Source organism: Bos grunniens, chromosome 11 (assembly GCF_055505025.1).
Source record: "Bos grunniens cultivar Pamir isolate PY7600 chromosome 11, Bosgru_T2T1.0, whole genome shotgun sequence".
Lineage (NCBI taxonomy): Eukaryota > Metazoa > Chordata > Mammalia > Artiodactyla > Bovidae > Bos > Bos grunniens.
The window spans coordinates 20,619,958-20,643,551 of NC_141175.1; the positions used below are offsets into that span (position 1 = coordinate 20,619,958).

The window sequence follows — 23,594 nt, forward strand, 5'->3', positions numbered from 1 at the left end:
AAAGTAATGTCTTTGCTTTTTAATATGCTGTCTAGGTTGGTCATAACTTTCCTTTCAAGGAGTAAGCATCTTTTCATTTCGTGGCTGCAATCACCATCTGCAGTGATTTTGGAGCCCCCAAAAATAAAGTCAGCTACTGTTTCCACTGTTTCCCCATCTATTTGCCATGAAGTGATGGAACCAGATGCCATGATCTTAGCTTTCTGAATGTTGAGCTTTAAGCCAACTTTTTCACTCTCCTCTTTCACTTTCAAGAGGCTCTTTAGTTCTTCTTCACTTTCTGCCATAAGGGTGGTGTCATCTGCATATATGAGGTTATTGATATTTCTCCCGGCAATTTTGATTCCAGCTTGTGCTTCCTCCAGCCCAACATTTCTCATGAGGTACTCTGCATATAAGTTAAATAAGCAGGGTGACAATATACAGCCTTGACCTACTCCTTTTCCTATTTGGAACCAGACTGTTGTTCCATGTCCACTTCTAACGGTTGCTTCCTGACCTGCATACAGGTTTCTCAAGAGGCAGGTCAGGTGGTCTGGGATTCCCATCTCTCAGTATTTTCCACAGTTTACTGTGATCCACACAGTCAAAGGCTTTGGCATAGTCAATAAAGCAGAAATAGATGTTTTTCTGGAACTCTCTTGCTTTTTTGATGATCCAGCAAATGTTGGCAATTTGATCTCTGGTTCCTCTGCCTTTTCTAAAACCAGCTTGAACATCTGGAAGTTCACGGTTCACGTATTGCTGAAGCCTGGCTTGGAGAATTTTGAGCATTACTTTACTAGCATGAGAGATGAGTGCAATTGTGCAGTAGTTTGAGTATTCTTTGGCATTGCCTTTCTTTAGAATTAGAATGAAAACTGACCTTTTCCAGTCCTGAGGCCACTGCTGAGTTTCCAAATTTGCTGACATATTGAGTGCAGCACTTTCACAGCATCATCTTTGAGGATTTAAAATAACTCAATTGGAGTTCCATCACCTCCACTAGCTTTGTTCGTAGTGATACATAAGGCCCACTTGACTTCACATTCCAGGATGTCTGGCTCTAGGTGAGTGATCACACCATTATGATTATCCGGGTCGTGAAGATCTTTTTTGTATATATAGGTTATACACATACTAAAGTGGGTACAATTTTGGCTACCACCTTTAGCTACCACATCTCATTCCGCTATCCACCTTTCCCCAGCCCTAAGAAATGGTTAATCTACTTTCTGTCTCTATAGATTTCCTATTCTGGACATTTTCTATAAGAGAATCATACAACATTTGTCCTTTTGTGCTGGTTTCACTTAGCATAATGTTTTCAAGTTTCATCCATATTGTAGCACATGTCAGAACTTCTTTTTATGGCTAAATGATATTACACTGTATGAAAATACCACATTTTGTTTATCCATTCATATAGTAATGAACGTTTGAGTTGTTTAATAATGCTGCTATGAACAAGTTTTTTTATGGACGTTTGTTTTCATTTCTCTTGGGTTTCTTCCTCGGAGTGGAGTTTCTGGGTTATATGATAACTGTATGTTCACTCATTTGAGAAACTGCTAGATTGTTTTCCAAAGTGGCTGCACCATTTACATCACCAACAGCAGTGGGATCCAATTTCTCCAAATCCTCACCAACACTTGCATTGATCTGACATTTTCTTTTCCAAAAATTTTAGTGGGTGTGAAATGATATCTCATTGTGCTTTTGATTTGCATTTCTCTAATAACTCCCGATGTTGAGCATCTTTTCTTTCATTAGAAAAAAATTTATTTAATTTTGGCTGAGTTGGGTCTTTGTTGCTGCAGACGCTTGTCCCTAGTTCGAGCGAGCGGGGGCTCCTCTGCAGTCGTGGTGCTCAGGCTTCTCGCTGCGGTGGCTTCTCTTGTTATGAGGTCCAGGCTTAGGGCTTGTGGGCTTCAGCAGATGCAGCTCTTGGGCTCTAGAGCACAGGCTCAGTAGTTGTGAGGCGCAGGCTTTGTTGCACCACAGCATGTGGAGTCTTCCTGGATCAGGAATCAAACTCACGTCTCCTACATTGCAAGGCGGATTCTCAATCACTGGACCACCAGGGAAGCCCCTGTAGTAAGTTTTTAAATTGAGAGCTGTGAGTTCTACTCTTTTATTTTTCCAGAACTGTTTCAGCTGTTCTGCGTCCTTTGAAGTTCCATATGAATTTTAGAATCAGCCAAATACAAAGCAGTAAGCTGGCATTCTGAAGGGGAACCTGGAGGTTAGTGTGGGGAGTATTGTCATCTTAACAGCGTGAAGTCTTCTGATCTATGAACATGGGATATTTTCCCACTTATTTAGATCTTCTTTCATTTTTTTCAACAATGTTTTGTAGTGTTCAGAATACATTTTGCATTTTTTTGTTAAATTTATTTTATAAATTTTTAAATAATTTTTGATGCTATTGCTTACAGAATTGTTTTCATAATGAAATGTGTTAATTTCATTTTTGGATTTTTAATTGCCTGTACATAGAAATACACTTAATTTTTGTATGTTGATCATGTATCCAGCAATCTTGCTTAAATTATGTTATTAGTTCTATTACATTTTTTTTTAGTGGATTCCTTAGGATTTCCTATATAAAAGATCATGTCATCTGCAAATAGAGATAGTTTTACTTCTTTTCTAATTCAGATGCCTTGTATTTTTTTCTTGCCTAGTTGCCCTGGTTAGAACCTCTAGTATAATGTTGAATTGAAGTGACAGGAGTGGGCATCCTTGTCTCATTCCTCATCTAAAGGTAAAAGCATCTGGTATTTTTACCATTAAGTGTGATGTTGGCTATGAGTATTTCACAAATATCCTCTGTCAGACTGAGGAAGTTTCCTTCTGTTCTTAGTTTGAGTGTTTTTATCATGGAAGGATGTTGGATTTTGTCAAGTGCTTTTTCTGCCTCTGTTGAGATTAGCATGTGATTTTTGCTTTTTATTTTACTGTATGATGTACTACATTGTTTTCAGATGGTAAACTATCCTTGCATTCCTGAGATAAATCCCATTTGGTATGATGTATAATTCTTTTTATTCTTTATGTTACTGGATTTGCTATGCTGGGTTTTTTTTTTTTTTTTTTGAGGGCTTGTTTGTTTTTCTTTTCATCCTTGTCCATTAGGGACATTGGTCTGTAGCTTTCTTCTCTTGTGGAGACTTTGTCTGGTTTTGCGATCAAGGTAGTACTAGCCTCATAGAACCAGTTGGGAAGTGTTCCTGCCTCTTCTGTTTTTTGGAAGAGTTTGTGAAGAATTGTTATTAATTCTTTAAATGTTTATAGAACTCAGCAGTGAAACCATCTGGGCCTGGTGGGGACTTTTGTTCATGAGTAATTTTTTGATTACTAATTCAGTCTCTTGCCTTGTTATAGGTGTGTCAGACATACTTCTTCTTGAGTCAGTTTCAGTGGTCTGTGTCTTTCAAGTTGGCTTCGATTCTTACAAGAGTGTTTTCAAGGCTTCTCTGTGCTCTTTTAGTCATTGTTGACATTTATTGCATCTTCCTATGAGCAAGTATTTTGTATGTGTGTGCATTTGCTCACGGAATCTTTTAAGAGGTTGATGAACTAGGTAGGATTATCATCATCTCCATTTTACATCCTGGAAGACTGAGGCAGAGAGAAGGTAGATAATGGGTCACACAACTAGGAAATAGGAGAGCTAGGATTTGAGCCCAAGCAGCCCAGCCACGGAGCCCTCTCTGCTCTCCCAGGGCCTTGCTCTGTGCTAGGAGCTGGGAGTACCACAATGAGTCAAAGCTGGTCACGGCCTGAGTCACCCCCCACCAGAGACCCCAGACCTAGGAGAGGGAGGTGCCTTGGGCATAAAGTGAACAAAAGGCTGGGAGGTCAGGATGGACCCCAGAAGAAAGGGACCCAGGTGAAGCGGGCCTTGAAGGAGGGTCCAATGCAGGGGGGGTGTGTGGGTGAGTCAGGGAGTGTGCTCCCTTCCCAGGGCTTTTGTCTTCTACCTCTCCTCTCTCCCAAGTGCTCGGAGAAACGAAAGGGCGTCACAGCCCTTGGATGCTGATGCCCCGCCTGGCAGGAGTTTGGAGCACTAGGTTCCGGCCCAGGAGGTCTGTTTGAATCACCCAAGCATCCACAGTTTGTTCTCCTAGAGAGGAAGTGGCATGACCATTTGTAAGACAATTGAGAGACAGAAATCAGGAGCAACCAAACATAACTCAACATAATTATTTCTGCATAATGACTTCTGCCTCTTGATTCCGTCTCCAGTGATGACTGTCATCTGTATCTGTCACAGGAAAGCTGGTGGCCGGGGAGCCCCTGTGGCTTAGCCGATAGAGCCAGGAGGAAATTTGCAATTTGAGTTAATGGAGTGTTCCCAAGCAGACTGGGAGCCAGAGCCTTCTGGAAGGATGGCTCCTCCTGCTGGGAAACCTGGGATCAGAGCTGGCCCAGCCTCCCCAAGGGATCCGGCCCGTCCACCGTGTCACAGCTGGGGACACTGAGGATGGCGGGGGTCATAGGGCCCACCCCAGTCACAGGGCCTCCCAGCACAGAGGAGCACCTCTGCTGTCCCCACTCCACAGAGCTCTTCCTGGGAGAGCTGGGGCGTGTCTGGAGAGACAGGACAGTGTCCACCTGGACTAGGAATGCTGTCACCGTCCCCGAGCAGATCCTTGAGCTTGATGTTCATGCAGGTCTGTCCCCCAGAGGCTAGAAATAGTGGGGCCTTTGTGCAGATGACCTGCAGCTGGGGGAGGCCCCCCGTGACATTAATGGTACAGAGTGGCTGGAGGGTGCCACCCCCCACCACCACCATCTGCAGGAGGACCACAGGCCCGGGGCACACACGATCCAACGCTGGAAAAGCAAAAGCCCCCTAACCTGAGAGGGTGCTTGCCTGTGGCATTCCCATGCCTCCTATAAGCTCCTGTAATTGACGAGGGCATCTGGAAAGAGCAGAGGTGGGTTTGGGGGTGTACATTTTGGGCATCCCACTTGGCTGCATGTGACCTTGACACACGTCCCCAAATCTGTTTGCTCCTCTGTAAACTGTGGGGTTAGAATGGACCCTCCCCGCCAGGGCTGACAGGAGGTCAAGATGATAAAATGACCACCAGACACATTGCTTCTAGCACATTCTGCCACTGATTCCAACTTACTGGTTTTCACCCGGGTGACCTTGTGGAGGACCCTGGATCCTGTCCAGGCTTTAATTTCCCTGAGTGTCCAAGCAGGGCTCCAGAGTCATGAGATGACTTAGCTGAGACCGTTGACGTGAGCTCACCTTTAGAAAAATAGGGGACGAGGTGAGCAGAGGGGGATTTTAGGGCAGGGAAGCTGCCTCGTATAATATTAATATTATAACGTAGATGGTGAAGGACAGGGGAGCCTGGCGTGCTGCTGTCCATGGCATCGCAAAGAGTCGGATGTGACTGAGCAACCAAACAACAGGACGTTACACGTTTGTTCAAACCCACAGAACATACAACACCAAGGACAAGCTCCTGTGAGCTCTGGCCTGGGGGCGAGGACGTGTATCTGTGTAGGTCCACTAGTTGTAACATAGGTACCCAGTCTGCAGGGGGAGGATGGTGAACATGAGGAGGGCTGTGTCTGGGGACAAGGGGTAGGTGGGACCGCTGTACTTTCTGCTCTGCTTTGCTGCGAATGAAAAAACTGCTCTAAAAAATAAAGTCTATTAAGAGTGTTACATGTAGGTACATACTGGTGTATATGTGTATACATAAAGTACGTCAGTGACCTCCAGTGAGCATATCTGGTGGGGAGATGCGTGGTGTTTGCATCTCCAGGTCTTGAATCCTAGCAGTGAGTGTCAGTGATGTAGCGGGCATATGAAGCCCTGCATTGCTGAAGAGGGTAGAATTCTGACTGAGCACAAGTGCACTGTGATTTCACTCATGTCCATGGGATGCATTTGGGGACACTCATTTCTCAAACAGGGATTATTTATTGAGCGCCTGCTGCATGCAAGCTCTGAGCCAGGCACTGGCTGCCCAGAAATGAAGGCACAGACTCTCTGCCCTTGTGCAGCTCACAGTCAGTTCAGGAGAGATGCAGCCCTCATTCTGCAGGGGCAAGGAGAGCCCTGCCAGCCCCCACGGAGGAAGAGAACCTTGTATTACGGAAGGATCATGGGGAAATGTGTGTAGATTGTACGGAAGTGACTGGTGAGGAAGTCAGTGGGCTCTGGGTCTGGGTGGCCCCGCCACATGTGACCGATCTGTCCTCTCTTCCAGGGCATGGTCTAGCAGCCTGGGCCAGGACGTGGAAGCGGCCTCCAAGGTTCTGACCCCTGCTTTCTCTCCACCTCCTCTCGGCCTTGGGTAAGTGCTCTGGTGTGGTGGGGGCAGGGGGGAGGCGGCAGGTGAGATGGGGTGAGGACGGGCCTCTGAGGGGCCTCTCCTCTCTGTGGGGTCCTGTCCACGTGCCAGCGTGTGGAGACTTGACCCAGTCAGCGGAAAGAATGGGGAAGGCTTTAGGGGGACAGTCTGCCCAGCGCCCCCATGATGGCGCAGTCTCGCCCCCACATCCCGTGGGTGGGGCCTTCCTGCCTCTCTTGCTTGGACACCAGGGTGTGGACTTCCTGAGGGAGGGGCGTTTCTGCTGCTGCCCTGCCTTTCCTTCTCTCACCTTCCCCGCTCACCCAGTGAAAGCACTCGCCAGTGTGGGCCAAGAGACCCAGGGGACAGACTTCAGAGTGGGTCTCTGGGCTTTTCTCTCCAAAGAAAACAGACACAGCTCCATGTGGAAGCAGACACAGCCACTTTCATTGGTCTGATCTTTCACCAGCCCTGTCGGAGCTGGGAATGTGGAGGGGGCAGGAGCTGGCTCTGGCTACCTGGATATCACTTGTGTACAGAGGCCCAGCTGGAGGCTGGTGGGTGGGCACAGGGGCACAAGGGGCAGTGCCTGGCCAGGTTGAGTCCTCCTGAGGCTAGTAGCTGGGTGTCAGGAGCTGGAGCAGGTGGAGGGGTCCAAAGAGGGCAGAGGAGGTGGTCCCTGGTGTCTCCTTCCATCCCGAGGCCCCCTGGGTGTTTCATTTCTCACCCAGCAAAGACTCAGTAACCCTTAGCCCCCAACCCCCGAGAGATCAGAAACTCTGGGAGGCAGATGGCACCTCTGACAACGAATGTCCTTGGTTGGGATGTCCTGGACCAAGTGATGGGAAGTGGGAGGACCCCCTCTCTCTGCCCCTCTCCCTTTGGTGATGGACAGGAGGGCCTGTCCCCCAAGTCTTCCATCTCCGTCTACCTGCTGTAGGCACCTGAGTGCTAAAGCTGCAGGTCCCAGCCTCCTGCCAGCAATCACTCATTCATCCCCTCAACAAAGTGTGTACTGATCATTCACACTAGAGCGTCCAGGCTCTGGGCCTCCAGTGGAGAACTGACTTGAATAAAACCTGGCCCCAGGGACTCCATATTCTAGTTCAGGGAAGAGAGAGAGAATTCAGTAAAATACAGAGAAAAAAAATAAAGTAGGAAAGGGGATAAGAATGTGTGTTGGGGTGACAGTTTTGGACAGAGGAGTTAGAGAAGGCCTCACTGAGAAGTGCCCTGAGCCTAGATGCAGTGGAGGCGAGGGAGCAGTTTGGTATCAGAGGAAGAGCCAGTGCAAAGGGCCTGTGGCAGTAGCACGTCTGAGGGATTCGGGGGCAGCAAAGAGATCCATGTCACGGGAGGGGATGCACAAGTGCCGGGAGAGGGGATGGGCCAGACAGCTGCTGGGGGTGTAGTTCATGCGTGAGGAGTGGGACACTCACAACACGAGCCCAACAAGGAGCAGCATCTCAGTGCAGTCGAAACCACCCTGCATGGGGAGCCCCTCGCTCACTTCACACGTAACTGTTCCTCGCAGAGACTTAAGCACTGCTCTAAAGATGCTGGATGAACATGGGCATGGAGACAGGGCTTCTGCAGGACAAGAGGCCAGGAGAGCAAGGCCGCAGGCTGACTCTGAATGCGGTCCACCTGGCTGTCCCGATGTGGCCTCAGAGTGGAAACTGTGGTGGCTTCGAGGCAGGGCACCCGGAAAGGGAAATCCTTCCTAGGTTGTACGTTGAGGGTTATTTTTAGAGTGACCAGCAATGACTTTGCAATATCACTTCCTGTGGGTGTCCCCTCCAACCCTCAACCACAGGAACGGGCCCTGCATGACAGGCCTCGTGGGCAGATGCGTGCTCACTTGCACGTACACACACGTGCACACATGGTGGTGCACACAGGTTGGCATTCTCATCCACTGCAGTCAGTGGAGGGATGGGGACCATGTCCTGGCCTGCCTGCAGGATGGCGAGCCCCAGGTCAGAGACACGCTGTCTTCAACATCCCTGAGCTTCTGCTCCAGGTGGGGTTCTGCACGAGATGGCTGCACGCGTGCCGAGAGTGGGAGGCCTGGCCCTGGGCTCACACCTGCTCAGGAAGGAGAAGGGCAGGGGTCAAAGGAAGGGCACCTGCCGGTCTCTCTTTGCTCAGCTCCCAAGGGGTGAGACAGAGAGAGAGGTTCCATAATGCGCAGACGAAGGATAAAGTGATGTCCCCAGGGTCTCGCTGACTGCTGGCCCCTGAGCCAGGTCTGAGCCCACCTGGACTGTCCCCCTAGATCATCCGCCTCTCCTATCGGGCCCTCACTTATCTTTCTCCCTTCATATCCAGCCCAGGCCCAGGCCCAGGCCCATGGCCACGATTTCTGGGACAGCCTGCATTTCACATTTCCTGTCCTGTGGATCCCTCAAATTTCCTTGGGTTGGTCAGACCCCAGGGGCACGTTGGTCACTTAGCAACACCCATGTCACAGGGCGGCTATTCTGAGGACTTCAGAGGATCTCCAGGAAACTGGCTCCTCCACGGATGTCACAGAATATCGGGGTCAGAGGGGCTCTGATGGGCAATGTGGAGACCTTAAGGGGCCAGGAAGATGGGCTCTTGGGCACGCCGAACAGCATGCCAAGGCCGCAGATGCACTGAACTGCTAAGCCTGCAGAGGATCTGGGGCTGCCTGCCAGGGGCGCCCTTGCCCTCGTCGCCCTTTATCGCCCTCTTTCCTTGCTTCCTTTCACCAGCTACGCGGCTGCCCTGTGCTTTAGATGTGCCGATCGGCTGTGGGATTATTGCTAGCCACGCCCTGAGAAACTGAAACTCAGTTCTCCGTCTTTGGGGAAAAGCATCGGGAAGGACCTGAGCTACAAGCCTGGAATGCCGCCTTCCTTCCCTCCCCTTTCTGTCCCCACCACACCAGCACCACGCTTGATTCAGAGTACAGACTAACTCAGGGTAAGGAAGGAAAGAGGGATTCACACCTTCCTTCCTTCCCAGCTAGAGTGGAAGCACTTTGGGGGCACCTTGTACATTTCTGTATCCCCAGCACCTCACCAGCACTTCACCAGGGCTTCCCAGCTGGTGCTAAGTGGTAAAGAACCCGCTTGCCAATGCAGGGGACATAGGGGACGAGAGTTCAATTCCTGGGTCGGGAAGATCCCCTGGAGGAGGGCATGGCATCCCACTCCAGTATTCTTGCCTGGACAGTCCCAGGGACAGAGGAACCTGGTGTCCATAGGGTCACAAAGAGTCAGACACAACTCACAACCTATCACGCACGCACCTCTTCACCATGATCCCCACTCAGTAGGTGCTCTGTTAACATGTGTTGACTGACACTTTCTGTGCGAGTTTGTGCTTTGGCGCCAGCTCTCCCTGCAGAACCTTCGGCTTCTGGTGCTGTGATTTAAGAATAAAAACAGCAAAGGGCAGTGTTTAGAAGCTGTCTTTACTTGGATTATAAATGCACTCTGATGACAACTCAAGACTGTAGCCCTGGGGCCACCAAGAAGCAGCTGGCATGTCACCGTTGATGCGCCCAGCGTCTTGGCCAGGCTGATGCCACTTTTCGGGAGAATGACTTACTGTTTTTTATTTCTCTCCAAAGACATTAAACATGAATCAAATAGCAGATGAGATGATTCACTGGAAGTTTTCTCCCAAGTTTCAAAACACACACACACACACACAACGGGATTGATGTGCTGAACCGTACGTAAGTGAAGCCAAGCAGCATTAGGCTGGAGCCCTGCCTCCAGGGGCTCTGCTGTGGGCAGCACCTCGCAGAGGGGGACCTCGCCCTGAGGTCGAAGCCCTGTGTCAACCATCACAAAACCCCAGAAGGCCATGGGTGTCTCAAAAACCCCTCAAGTCTAATGTTCATCATGACATTGCTTCAGTTTCTACCCAAGATATCCTAGAATGTGACCAAACCTCATTCATCTGGGGCACAGGAATTCACAGTTTGGAAAGGGTTCATTTGGGGCCCATGGATTGAGAATTGAGTCATCGCTGAGGCGCGGAACCTGGCAGAAATGAGCCTTCTCCCACCTGTGGGGAGAAAAGCGAATGCATCTGCCAACCAGGATCCTGGGGAGAGGGACACACACAGTCGCCGGGTGGGTGAACGTCTCTGGTGCCGTCCAGGCTCCCACTGGCAGTAGATTCCAGGACGTTTTTGAGGGTGGAACGTGCCTCGGGGGCCACGTTGTCCAAACTCATATTTTTCAGATGAGGAAAGTAAAGCTGTGAGGCACGTGACTTGCCCAAGATTGCCCAGGCATCCCGACCGCACCCTCGGGGGCAGGGTGGGGACAGCGATACTATAGTAACATCTGATTCCTGTCTGCTCACTGACACCCTTCATCTCCCTCAGGGCTCTCCCACGTTCCCACCTTTACCATCTGCCCGAGAAAGAATGCAGAGGCAGTTTATCAGGTATTTTTTGACTCAGACTGTACCAATTTGAAGGCCTTCCCTAGTGGCTTAGATGGTAAAGTGTCTGTCTTCAATGCTGGAGACATGGGTTCGATCCCTGGGTCGGGAAGATCTCCTGGAGAAAGCAATGGCAACCCACTCCAGTACTCTTGCTTGGAAAATCCCATGGACGGAGGATCCTGGTGGGCTGCAGTCCACGGGGTCGGACACGACTGAGTGACTTCACTTTTACTTACCAGTGTGAACTGCCCTTCGGGTCATTAGTCCAAATTCCGACTCCTCAGGGTTGATGGTATCTTTTCTTCTTTCCCCCGCTGCCTCTCCTCCCTGCACCCTGCATTTGTTGATCGATCCGTTCGTTCCTCATTCCCCTCCACTGCTCTGTATTGCCCCACACTGTCCTGTGCTGCTCGGTACTGATGTGTTGTTAGACTGCTCATCGCCCAGGAAGGTGCCTGGGGAGGTAACAGGCCCAGCTGTGGAGCAGGGATGGAGTGCTTGCTGGTGGTCTCCCCAGAAGCTTGGGCCAGAGTTGCTGAAGTCACAGTGCTGCCCAGGCTCCCTGCAGCCCCTGCCCAGATGAGGCCCCGCCCACCTCCCCAGCCACGTGCCTCCAGCCACACCACACAGTTCCGCACACTCATGTCTCCCCGCACGCTGACGCCCTCTGCCATGTCGCCCCAGCCCTCCTCTACTGCAGGGACCCACCCGCAGCAGAGCTGGGCTCCCGCGTGGCTCACGAGTCGCACCTTCGGGTCCTGGTGCATAAAGTGTGTGCCAGCCTAGGACGCGTATGAAGTAGCTGTGGCGGGAATGAAGAAATGGAAAGCGTGGCCCACACTGGTTTCTCCGAGATAACTGAATTCCCAGGGTGAAATACTTGTTGTTGCATACACCGTTGTGTTGGAAAGGCCTTCTCTCCCGAGAGCACCACCCCCCGCCCCACCAGACCTGGTTTCTCTCCCACTGGAGCCAGAGAACTGACTGAGGCTTCCAGGCAGCGTGTGGTGGGGCCGCAGCAGTGTGGAGGAAAGGGCCGTGCCGAGTGTGAGTGTGTGTCTGTGCGTGGTGTATGTGTGTGTGTCTGTGTGTGTATGGTGTGGGGGGGTTGTGTGTGAAATGTGTGTGGGGTGGGCAATACAGTGTGTGTGTGTCTGTGTGGTGTATGTATATGGTGTGTGGGGGATGTCTGTGTGACGTGTGTGGTGTGTGCAGTATGGTGTGTGTGTATGTGTGTGGTGTTGGGGGGTGTTGTGGGGGGGTGTGTGTGTGTGACATGTGTGCTGTGTCCAGTAGGAAATGTGTGTGTGTGTGGTGTATATGTATGGTGTCGAGTGGTATCATGTGAGGTGTGTGTGTGACATGTGGGGTGTGTGTGTGACGTGTATTGTGTTTGCAGTAGGGTGTGTGTGTGTGGTGTCTATGTATGGTGTGGGCTGGTATAGTGTGGGAGGTGTGTGTGACGTGTGTGGTGTGTGCAGTAGGGTGTATGTGTGTGCGTGAGTGGTGTATGGGTATGGTGTAGGATGGTATTATGTGGGGTGTGTGTGTGACATGTGGGAGGTGTGTGTGACGTGTGTGGCGTGTCCAGTAGGGTGTGTGTGTGTGTGCGTGAGTGGTGTATGGGTATAGTGTAGGGTGGTATTGTGTGTGGGGGTGTGTGTGACGTGTGTGGTGTGTGCAGTGGGGTGTGTGTGTTTTGTGTATGGTGTAGGGTGGTATTGTGTGTGGGGGTGTGTGTGACGTGTGTGGTATGTGCAGTAGGGTGTGTGTGGGGGGCTGTGTGTGTGTGGTGGTATTGTGTGGGGGTGTGTGTGTGGTGTATATGTATGGTGTGGGCTGGTATAGTGTGGGAGGTGTGTGTGGTGTGTGCAGTAGGGTGTGTGTGTTTTGTGTATGGTGTAGGGTGGTATTGTGTGTGGGGGGTGTGTGTGACATGTGTGGTGTGTGCAGTAGGGTGTGTGTGTTTTGTGTGTGGTGTAGGGTGGTATTGTGTGTGGGGGTGTGTATGACATGTGTGGTGTGTGCAGTAGGGTGTGTGTGTGCACAAGTGTGTCCCAGGCCCACCCTGTCCACACAGATCTGAGCGGCCAGCCCCCGGAAACACTGGGGTTGCTCTGGGCTGGTCTTCAGTTCCTGGGAAGCTCCCTGTCCTTCAGGAGCCTGTCCTGAGTGTCCACAGGATCCTCAAGCCCGTGGACCTGAACCAGCTAGAAGCCACAGGAGACACTCTGCAGTTGGACAGGCGCCTCTCTCCTGGGGATGGGCCTTTGTGGCGTCCGCTGTTGTGCTGGGGGCTTCCCAGGTGGCGCTAGCGGTAGAGAACCCACGTGCTAATGCAGGAGACATGAGAGAAGCGAGTTCGATCCCTGGGTCAGGAAGGTCCCCTGGAGGAGGGCATGGCCACCCACTCCAGTATTCTGGCCTGGAGAATCCCATGGACAGAGGAGCCTGGGGAGCTACAGTCCCTGGGGTCACAGAGTCAGACATGACTGAAGTGACTTAGTGCGTGTGCTCCATTGTGCTGATCCTGGGGGGCTTTGACTAGAGCCCAGTTTGCCCTGGCAGTGTGAGCCAAGGGTCTGTGCTGTTGCAGGGCTGGGTTCTCCTGTCTTCTTCCCTCATTTTCTTCTTGAAGAACAGGAGTTGGAATTTCACTGGCCCTGCCCCCCGCTGCATGTATTGAGCCCCTAGGATCCCAGCCCCTCTGCCCACCCTCGTGTGCACTGAGCATGCAAGGTAGAGGGTCTGCTGAAAAGTGTGGACCCGCCTCCGAGCCTGGCTCCGTCCGATACTGTGATTAAGCTCATCAAGCACTTTGCACATTTCTTTTATCATAAAAGGTGCAATAGAATTTCCATATATTTGTCTGATGCTTCATATTTGTCAGAGCCCTTTCTTGGCCTTCAGTTCCCTTTATCCTCACCACCATGCTGTGAAATCAACAGGCTGGGACTGTTCTTCCCATTTACAGCCAAGGAAACTGAGGCCCAGAGATGCTAAGAGACAGCCAAGACCAGAAGACTAGAGAGAGGGTCCTGGGAAGAGACTCAGGCTGGACATTTATGGCCCAGTGAGGGGGGGGTCCCTCCTGTACACAATCCCCATCCTGACTCAGCTCCCCGAGACTGACAGTGGTCCCATTTAACAGAGGAGCAAACAGAGGCTTTGTCTCGAGCCTTGAGACAGGGGACTGCCTGATTCCAGGACCCAGTCCAGCGCGTTCCCTGAGAGCTGCCAGTCATCAAGGCTGCGGTGTGTGGGCCCCCTGGCCAGGATGCTTGCTTCCTCTCCCACAGGGAGGACGTTGCCTTGCGGGAGGACTGCAGCTCACGTCCGGCTCGGAGAACTGGAGTAGAATCGCAGACTCACTCTGCCGCCTGCCTGCAGGTCTTTCCCGCGCGGGCTTGGTTTACATGAGTCACTGCACAGCCGGCCAGGCCCAGGCAGCTGGAGGAATTTACTCCACAATGTGCGAGCGCTGGTGGCCCAAACCTCCGTGCGTAATAAGCCAACTAGGATGAGGGCGCCCCCCGTCTACCATGAACTCTGTCCCCCAGGGCTGACCGAAGAGGGAGCAGATCTATCAAGGGGCTGGTATGGGGGCTTCTGAAGTCTCAGACCAGCTCCTGCCTCCAGCCAGCAGCGTCCAGTCTGCTGTGGGCTCTTAGGTTTCCTTCAAAAGAGCGTTAGTTTGCAGCCGGCTCTGGGTCCCCAAGAAGGAGATGCCCTGTGATTCATAACGTTGTTTGATTCAAACTCAGAGCTTTTGTTGTTGGATTGAACAGGGGCAGAGCCCTGCGTCCCAGGCTAGATTCATTCTGAGCGTTTTCAGGGGGCATGGGCATTTGCTGGGGAGGGTGGGGGGGCATTACCAGCACCCCCTTCCAGCCCCCCTTCTGTTGCTCCCTATGACCGCCTCCTCTGCCGTCTGCACGGCGTTCCTGGCACTCTGTAGTCAGGCTCACCACTCCCGTCTGGGTATCAGTGGCATGGGGTGGGTTCTCTCCCGGTCCCCTCGCCCTGGCAAACCCCATTCCCTTTGTCCGCCCACCCGGAGCACTCCGGGTCCCTTGTAAGCAAGCCTCACTCGATACCTTACTCTTGTCATGGGTGTGCTCGAGGGCACAGGGGGCACCTGGAGAGGGGCCCTGTGTCTCATTCATCCTGGCGTTTCCACGCCTGACACAGAAGGGGCCTCAGGAACGTTTGTGGGCCAAAGGGAACAGATTTCCTCCTCACACCAGGCTGGCGTTCAGGGATGTGCCCCCGCTAAGCCTCACAGTTGCCTTCAAACGAGGCTTCAGCTGGGGCAGAGGAAGCCCCGGGCTCTGGGGACTCTGCACTTTAACCCCCAGCAGGCTCGCTCAGGCTTGCCCCTCACCAGGCTGCTGGCTGTGCCCCTGGCCCGGCCTCCAGCTCCCTCTGCAGACACGTGGACCTCACCTCTGGCCGGATGCGTAGCAGGGACAACGGCCTTAAGGAAAATCACGGCGTCTTGGTTTTGGTCCTACCTCAAGCCCTTTTCCTGTGCGTCAACGATTCCGTGGAGGGAGGCTCACCCTCCGGGCCATTTCCTCTTCCTCTCCCTGTCGTGTTCTTCCCGCAGAGGCTCATTTATGTCTGATCCACCAACCTGCCTTCCTTCCCTGGGGAAGCAGCTCAAAGCACTCATCCCCTGAAGATTCAAGTAGCCGTGACCTTGGCTCTGGGGCGAGGCACACCAGGCATAGGACCACACAGCTGGGGTGTGTTCACGGGGGAGGGAGGAGATGGCCCCAGCCCAGTGAGTGGACTGCGAGTTTGACACCTCCAGGCCCCCTCTTCTGCTGCAGCTGGTCCTGTGCTGGTAGATGGAACTTTCCAGACACCACGTCTGAATTCCAGAATGTCCCTTCTTGGAGCTTGAAGTCATCCATATTCCTGATGTTTTTGTGTCTGACTCTTTGTGACACTATGGTCTGTAGCTCACCAGGCTCCTCTGTCCATGGGATTCTCCAGGCAAGAATACTGCAGTGGGTTGCCATGCCCTCCTCCAGAGGATCTTCCCAACGCAGGGATTGAACCCGAGGCTCTTACGTCTCCTGCATTGGCAGGCGGGTTCTTTACCACTAGCACCCCCTGGGAAGCCCAGGTACAGAGTCAGAAACTGTTAGAGCAACAGGGTCCTAGAGGAAACCCGTTCTCTTATTCATCTGTTCATTCATTTGGGCACTGTGCTAAGCCCTTGGTCACACAAGCATTGTTTCAGATATTTTGACTGAGCCCTGGTTGTGTGCCCTGTTCTGGGAACTGTGGAGATGTAGCAGTGAACAAAAGCAGGGAGTCAACCATGTATCAATACAGTACCAAGTAGTGGGAATGGCCACGGAAAGGGGCCAGGGTGAGGGCAGATGCTACTCAAGATGGTCTCCCTGGAGGAGGTTCCCCCAAGAAGACTTGAGCAAAGACGTGAACACTGAGAAAGTGTGCCTTGCAGATACTGACGGGAAGGAGGGGCAGCCCAGGTGGTGGTGGTGGTGGTTCAGAAATGCTCAGACATGTCTGACTCTGTGACCCCGTGGACTTGGCTCCCTGTCCTTGGGGAACTGCAGAATCAAAGACCTTGGGGCTAGAACATGCTAGCATGCTCTCCTACTGGCATAAGTGAGGTATATACTCTTTGCTCAAGGAACTCACAGTCTAATGAGGGAAAAACATAAGTAAATGATGTACTAAAAGTTGAGGTCACAAGAGAAATAGGTTTAAAAATGCTACTAGAATACAAAAGGAGGAACAACTGTAGCAGGGTTGGAAAATGCTTCCATGAGTAGGTGGCATTTGAGTTGGGCTTTGGTGGATGAATAGGAGTTTGCTGGCAGCTGAGGCGAGCAGCCACATGGATGAACGGTGACTTCAGAGGCACAAGGTGTTCAGGGAAAGCTACACGGCTCCTCTTCCTGTTGAGTGAGTGGTTCTTCAAGGGGAAGAACATCCTCTTGGGGAGTCTCCTTTCCTTTTCTCCACCTCTTCTTTCCCCCAGCCTCACGGAGGGCATGTCAACTTCAGGAAAGTGGAAGGGGAGAGTGGCTCAGATAGGGAGATTTCTCTGCCTTGCTTGGCCAGCCTGCCTCTTTCCTTCCTTCTTTCCCTTCTCTTTTTTCCCTCCTCCTTCCCTGCTTTCTTTTATATATTAAAAAAAATACTTATTATTCATTTATTTGGCTGCGCTGGCTCCTAGTTGCAGCATACAGGATCTTCCAACTTTGTTGCAGCATGTAGGATTTAGTTCCCTGACCAGAGGTCAAACCTGGGCCCTCTGCATTGGGAGCATGGAGTTTTAGCCATGGGACCACCAGGGAAGTCCCTCTTTTATATATTTTTTAAAGCTTTGGGAGCTCTTGGGATTTTAAGCTGCTGGGGCAGGTCCAGGAGTCAGGAGGACACTCAGTTGGATTTCTCAACCAAGTCACTGCTTGGAGTCCAACCAGCTGGTGAAGCTCTGATGCAATAGGCTTTCAGGAAGCCTCTGGAAATGGGCTCCCCAAGGCCTGTGGTCTGAATTTAGATTTAGGTGCACCCGGGAACCGCCGGCTCCAGAGGTGTTACTGACCCCCTCGTCCCCCAGCTCTCACCTGGGCTTCGTGTTCTCCCTCAGAAGAGGAGGAGGAATGCCCTGTCTCTTCAGCCCCTCCTCCCATCCTTACCCGTAGCGGGGACTAGACCTAGGTCTTCATTGCAGCTGGTCTCCGGCAAAATTCTTGAAGCTGCTGAAAATAGAAACTCGTGGGTCTCACCTGTAATTATGACATGCAAAACACCACTGTGTTACACTCATGGGCACCAAGGAGTGAAATAAACACAGGCCACCTCTCCCAGCTGGTCGCAGTTAGCAGTGGGCCTGCAGTCGAGGTGCTAATGAACTTGGTGGCCCCCTAAACCAGGCCCCTAGGATGTACCCAGTGCTGAGCAGTCACTAGAAATAAAACACAGCCACCTACACATATAATTTTACCTTTTCTGGTATCCACCTTTAAAAAGTTAAACAAATGAGATTAATGTTACCAGCATAATTAACTTAACCCACTGTATCTCAAGTGGTATCATTTATCATTTCACTTGCAATTAGGAGAGAAAAATTATTAATGAAATACTTTTTCCCATATTAAGTTGTCAAAATCCAGTGTAAATTTTACTCCTAGAGAACATATATGAATTCAGACCGCACACATTTTAAGTGCTCAATAACCCCATGTGACTAAGGGTTCCTGTATTGCACAAATCACAGCTTCAGTTCAGTTCAGTTCAGTCGCTCAGTCGTGTCCGACTCTTTGCGACCCATGAATCTCAGCATGCCAGGTCTCCCTGTCCATCACCAACTCCCGGAGTTCACTCAGACTCAGGTCCATCGAGTCGGTGATGCCATCCAGCCATCTCATCCTCTGTCGTCCCCTTCTCCTCCTGCCCCCAATCCCTCCCAGCATCAGAGTCTTTTCCAATGAGTCAACTCTTCGCATGAGGTGGCCAAAGTACTGGAGTTTCAGCTTTAGCATCATTTCTTCCAAAGAAATCCTAGGGCTGATCTCCTTCAGAATGGACTGGTTGGATCTCCTTGCAGTCCAAGGGACTCTCAAGAGTCTGCTCCAACACCACAGTTCAAAAGCATCAATTCTTCGGCGCTCAGCCTTCTTCACAGTCCAACTCTCACATCCATACATGACCACAGGAAAAACCATAGCCTTGACTAGACGGACCTTTGTTGGCAAAGTAATGTCTCTGCTTTTGAATATGCTATCTAGGTTGGTCATAACTTTCCTTCCAAGGAGTAAGCGTCTTTTAATTTCATGGCTGCAGTCACCATCTGCAGTGATTTTGGAGCCCAAGAAAATAAAGTCTGACACTGTTTCCACTGTTTCCCCATCTATTTCCCATGAATCACAGCTTACAGGTGGAAAAACTGAAGCGCCGGCCAGGTGAAGGGGGCGTGGCAGGGGCGGGGTCAGGAAGCTGGGAGGCGGGGTCTCTTGGGGAGCCTGCCCGACTGCACCCTCTAGCGTCCACCCAACCTCGCTGCAGCCAGCGCTGCCGGCGCACCGGGTCCTGGCAGCTGACACAGGCCTTGGAACAGGACTGGCCCCTCAGAGCAGCCGCACTAGAAGCTAAGGCAGCAGGAGGCTTGCTTCCCCACCTGCTTACTTGGAGGAAAGAAGGACGCAAATGCCGTCAGCCTCTTTTCTCCCTAGGACAGGGGCTCAGCCCAGGAGGAGTGTTTGTCCACGAGTCACCAGAAAGACCCAGGGCTGGTGCTGCAAGAGAAATGACACAGACTGCCTGTTTTCTTCTGCCCGCTTCCAGCCCACTGTGTCCTTTTCTGCCCCAGACAGAACAAGCCAGTCTCATCTGGGCCCTCCCGTCCCTTGAAGTGCAAATTCACGGCCTCGCCCCTCCAGCCTCCTCCCCAGCTTTGGCCTTTTATCAGGAGTTGGTTCTTCCCACCTCTCCCATCATATTCCCTCCAAGTGTTTCTGAGTCTGCTTGGCCTAGCAAGCTTTGGAGATCTGGGTTGATGAAAGCGTTTTGGAGCAATGGCATGAAATGTCTACCCACGCTGGCAGCCGGCATTGAGCTGTGATTAATGGGACATTCAAGCCCTCAGTTCCAGGAGACTCTCTGGTCGGCAGATACAGCTACGCCATTAAAAAAAAAAGGCTTTAATTTGCAGGCAATACTGACTTTGGGTTAAATATTTTCATAGGGCTCCCCAGCTACGTGTTTACTTTTTTTTTTCTGTTCCAATTTAGCACATTAAGAACAATAACAGAGTAACTGAGAACCAGAGAGATGGCTTTTAGGGCTACACTAACTCCCTCCCTCATTTTTCCATTACTGTGAATAAAATGTCATCTTTGAGGCTCTCAGAATGCTGTTGCTTGTCTAATGCAAGCCCTGCTTGGTCATGACGCTCTTGAAGCCCAGTAAGAGCTTGAATCAATTGCCCTCCCCCGGCACGTCTGTTCTGAACCCCATCTTTCACTGGAGATGAAAGTTAAGATTTTCTGGTAAATGAAGCCTGGGGTGTTTGCCTGACAATAGGGCCAGGGGGCCATTTCTGCTGGGAAGTGGGAGTGTTGGCTTTGTCATTGCAGAAAGCCTTGCTTTTTGTCAGCCATCTTTTCCAGCCAGGCGATTGTCAATAAGTTGGTTCATTGGCTTAATTTGTAATGGACGGGTCACTGGGGTGCAGCGTTCCACTGTCTCTGTTCCCTTGAGGCTGCCTGCTTCAGGCCGAGAGCCTCCAGGAGAGAGAACTGGAATAAGGTTCTTCTTAGATATTTCATCTGAGCCTTTGGGCAGCACGCACAGGCCCATGCAAGGGGGGCTGAGAGTGCTGTGTGTGTGTTAGTCACTTAGTTGTCTCTGACTCTTTGGGACCGCATAGATTGTAGCCCACCAGGCTCCTCTGTCCATGGAATTCTCCAGGCCAAGAGTATGGGAGTGGGTAGCCATTCCCTTCTCCAGGGGATCTTCCTGACCCAGGGACTGAACCTGGGTCTCCTGCATTGCAGGAAGATTCTTTATCATTTGAGCCACCATTAAAGCCCGACTGGGAGGGCTGGTGGAGCTTTATTTGACATTCGTGGGCCCCTTCATGGCTTCACAGTGAGAGTCCCAGGGGGAAGGTTGTCTTGCAATACTGGTGAGAAGGTTAATGTTGGGGGGGGAGGTTGTGCAGAGGAAGTGGTCACCAGCTAGGAGCACCTTGGTGGCCTCCATCTCTGCCCATGGACTCTGGTGCTGAAAGTGGCCTGGGGAGTTCCCAGCCCCACCTGCCCCCAGACAAGCTTCTGCTCCCCAGAAGCCTCAGTTCTTTGTCTCTAAGATGCAGATGATGGAGATGGCCTTGCCTCCTCCCAGCCCAGTTGAGCATGACCCCTACCCACAGTGCCTGGAATCTGCCACGTGCCCTAGAGCTGACCTTTGGGGTCAAGCCTCCGGTGGCTTCTTAAGTCTCCTTGTCATTCAGAGTGGCTTCCACCTGCCATCTTCCTAGCAGACTGCCTCGGCCCTGTGTGGGAATAAAGGATTCCTCTTCAGAGGCTGGACTTCCTCTTGCTCCCCCCTCACCCCAGCACCTCTTTGTGTCACTTATTATGCCCCATCTGTATGCCACAAGGAGCCATGAGAACAGGCCCTGCGTCCCCAGCCAGTTGGAGGACCAAGGGGACTGGAATATTCTGGGCACACCCCGTGTACCCGGCCTGACCCTAGGCCCTGAGGACACGCAGAGGGCGAGGGTGGCCTGCACTCCTGGGCGCCGGCTAGTGGACACGTGGGCACGAGCATTTGCACAGTTACGTTTGCTCCCTGTTTGTTGGGTGCAGGGTGTGATGAGGCTCACAGGGCTCGTAGACAACGAGTTTCCAGATTCTTCCAGGGAATGCTGCAGTGCCTTCTCCGACTCCATTGCCTTTCTTGGGAGGAGGGGAGCGTTCACCCATATGGTGAGAGGCTTCCCCATCTCAGAGAGGGACACAGGGTTCTTCGACCAGGGACCTCCAGACGCAGGGATCCTAGACGATCAGACCCCAAAGGGGCCCAGGGTGGTCCCTCCACCGCCCGACCCTCCCTGAAATACACCCTGCCCTTTTGAAACTTGTGGTAAAACACAGGCACAACATAGACGTGACCATCTTAGCCATCTCTAAGTGTGCGGTTCAGTTGTGTTCAGTGCGTTCACACTGTTATGCGGCCAGTCATCTCCACTCTTTTCATCTAAGTTCAGCTTGTGCTCTTAGGGGATTTCTACAACCATAAATCCCCCCAACCCTGGATTTTTACCTGGCACCCCAGGGGGACTTTGACATCCTTGTAATTGCCTTGAACTTGCTATGGCGGTTCACTTCAGTCCAGTCGCTCAGTTGTGTCCAACTCTTTGCAACCTCATGGGCTGCAGCACGCCAAGCCTCCCTGTCCATCACCAACTCCTGGAGTTTACTCATGTCCATTGAGTCGGTGATGCCATCCAACCATCTCATCCTCTGTCGTCCCCTTCTCCTCCCGCCTTCAATCTTTCCCAGCATCAGGGTCTTGTCAAAGGAGTCAGCTCTTTGCATCAGGTGGCCAAAGTATTGGAGTTTCAGCTTCAGCACCAGTCCTTCCAATGAATATTCAGGACTGATTTCCTTTAGAATGTACTGGTTGGATCTCCTTGCAGTTCAAGGGACTCTCAAGAGTCTTCTCCAACACCACAGTTCAAAAGTATCCATTCTTCAGCACTCAGCTTTCTTTATAGTCCAACTCTCACATCCATACATGACTACTGGAAAAACCATAGCCTTGACTAGATGGACCTTTGTTGACAAAGCTTTTTAATATGCTATCTAGGTTGGTCATAATTTTGTTCCAAGGAGCAAACGTCTTTTAATTTGATGGCTGCAATCACCATCTGCAGTGGTTTTGGAGCCCAGAAAAATAAAGTCAGCCATTGTTTCCACTATTTTCCCATCTATTTGCCATGAAGTGATGGGACCAGATGCCATGATCTTAGTTTTCTGAATTTTGAGCTATAAGCCAACTTCTTCACTCTCCTCTTTCACTTTCATCAAGAGGCTCTTTAGTTCCTCTTCACTTTCTGCCAAAAGGGTGGTGTCATCTGCATATCTGAGGTTATTGATATTTCTCCCGGCAATCTTGATTCCAGCTTGTGCTTCCTCCAGCCCAGTATTTCTCATGAGGTACTCTGCATATAAGTTAAATAAGCGGGATGACAATATACAGCCTTTACATACCCCTTTCCCAACTTGGATCCAGTCTGTTGTTCCATGTCCACTTCTAACTGTTGCTTCCTGACCTGCATACATATTTCTCAAGAGGCAGGTAAGGTGGTCTGGTATTCCCATCTCTTGAAGAATTTTCCACAGTTTGTTGTGATCCACACAGTCGAAAGCTTTGGCATAGTCAATAAAGCAGAAATAGATGTTTTTCTGGAACTCTCTTGCCTTTTCGATGATCCAGCGGATGTTGGCAATTTGATCTCTGGTTCCTCTGCCTTTTCTAAATCCAGCTTGAACATCTGGAAGTTCATGGTTCATGTATTGCTGAAGCCTGGCGGGGAATTTTGAGCATTACTTTGCTAGCGTGTGAGTTGAGTGCAATTATGTGGTAGTTTGAGCATTCTTTGGCATTGCTTTTCTTTAGGATTGAAATGAAAACTGACCTTTTCCAGACCTGTGGCCACTGCTGAGATTTCCAAATTTGCTGGCATATTGAGTGCAGCACTTTCACAGCATCATCTTTTAGGATTTGAAATAGCTCAACTGGAATTCCATCACCTCCACTAGCTTTGTTTGTAGTGATGCTTTCTAAGGCCCACTTGACTTCACATTCCATGATGTCTGGCTCTAGGTGAGTGATCATACCATCGTGATTATCTGGGTTGTGAAGATCTTTTTTGTATAGTTCTTCTGTGTATTTTTGCCACCTCTTCTTAATATCTTCTGCTTCTGTTAGGTCCCTACCATTCATTTCTGTCCTTTATTGTGCCCATCTTTGCATGAAATGTTCCCTTGGTATCTCTGATTTTCTTGAAGAGATCTCTAGTCTTTCCCATCCTATTGTTTTCCACTAATTCTTTACACTGATCACTGAGGAAGGCTTTCTTATCTCTCCTTGCTATTCTTTGGAACTCTGCATTCAAATGGGTATATCTTTCCTTTTCTCCTTTGCCTTCTGCTTCTCTTCTTTTCACAGCTATTTGTAAGGCCTCCTTAGACAACCGTTTTGCCTTTTTGCATTTCTTTTTCTTGGGGATGGTCTTGATCCCTGTCTCCTGTACAGTGTCACGAACTTCAGTCTATAGTTCTTCAGGCACTGTATCTA

The 23,594-nt window shown here is 51.0% G+C and overlaps 1 protein-coding gene across 15 annotated transcripts in view; it reads left to right on the forward strand.

The window, feature by feature from the left end:
• The window catches only part of HPCAL1 (hippocalcin like 1), a 117,180-nt gene that overhangs the window by 80,459 nt on the left and 13,127 nt on the right, over nt 1-23,594 (forward strand). For all 15 annotated transcript variants that reach the window (XM_086323534.1, XM_086323531.1, XM_086323536.1 and 12 more), the window contains one exon: nt 6,222-6,308. The gene's annotated coding sequence lies outside the window, so the exon portion shown is untranslated. The remainder of the gene's footprint in view (nt 1-6,221; nt 6,309-23,594) is intronic.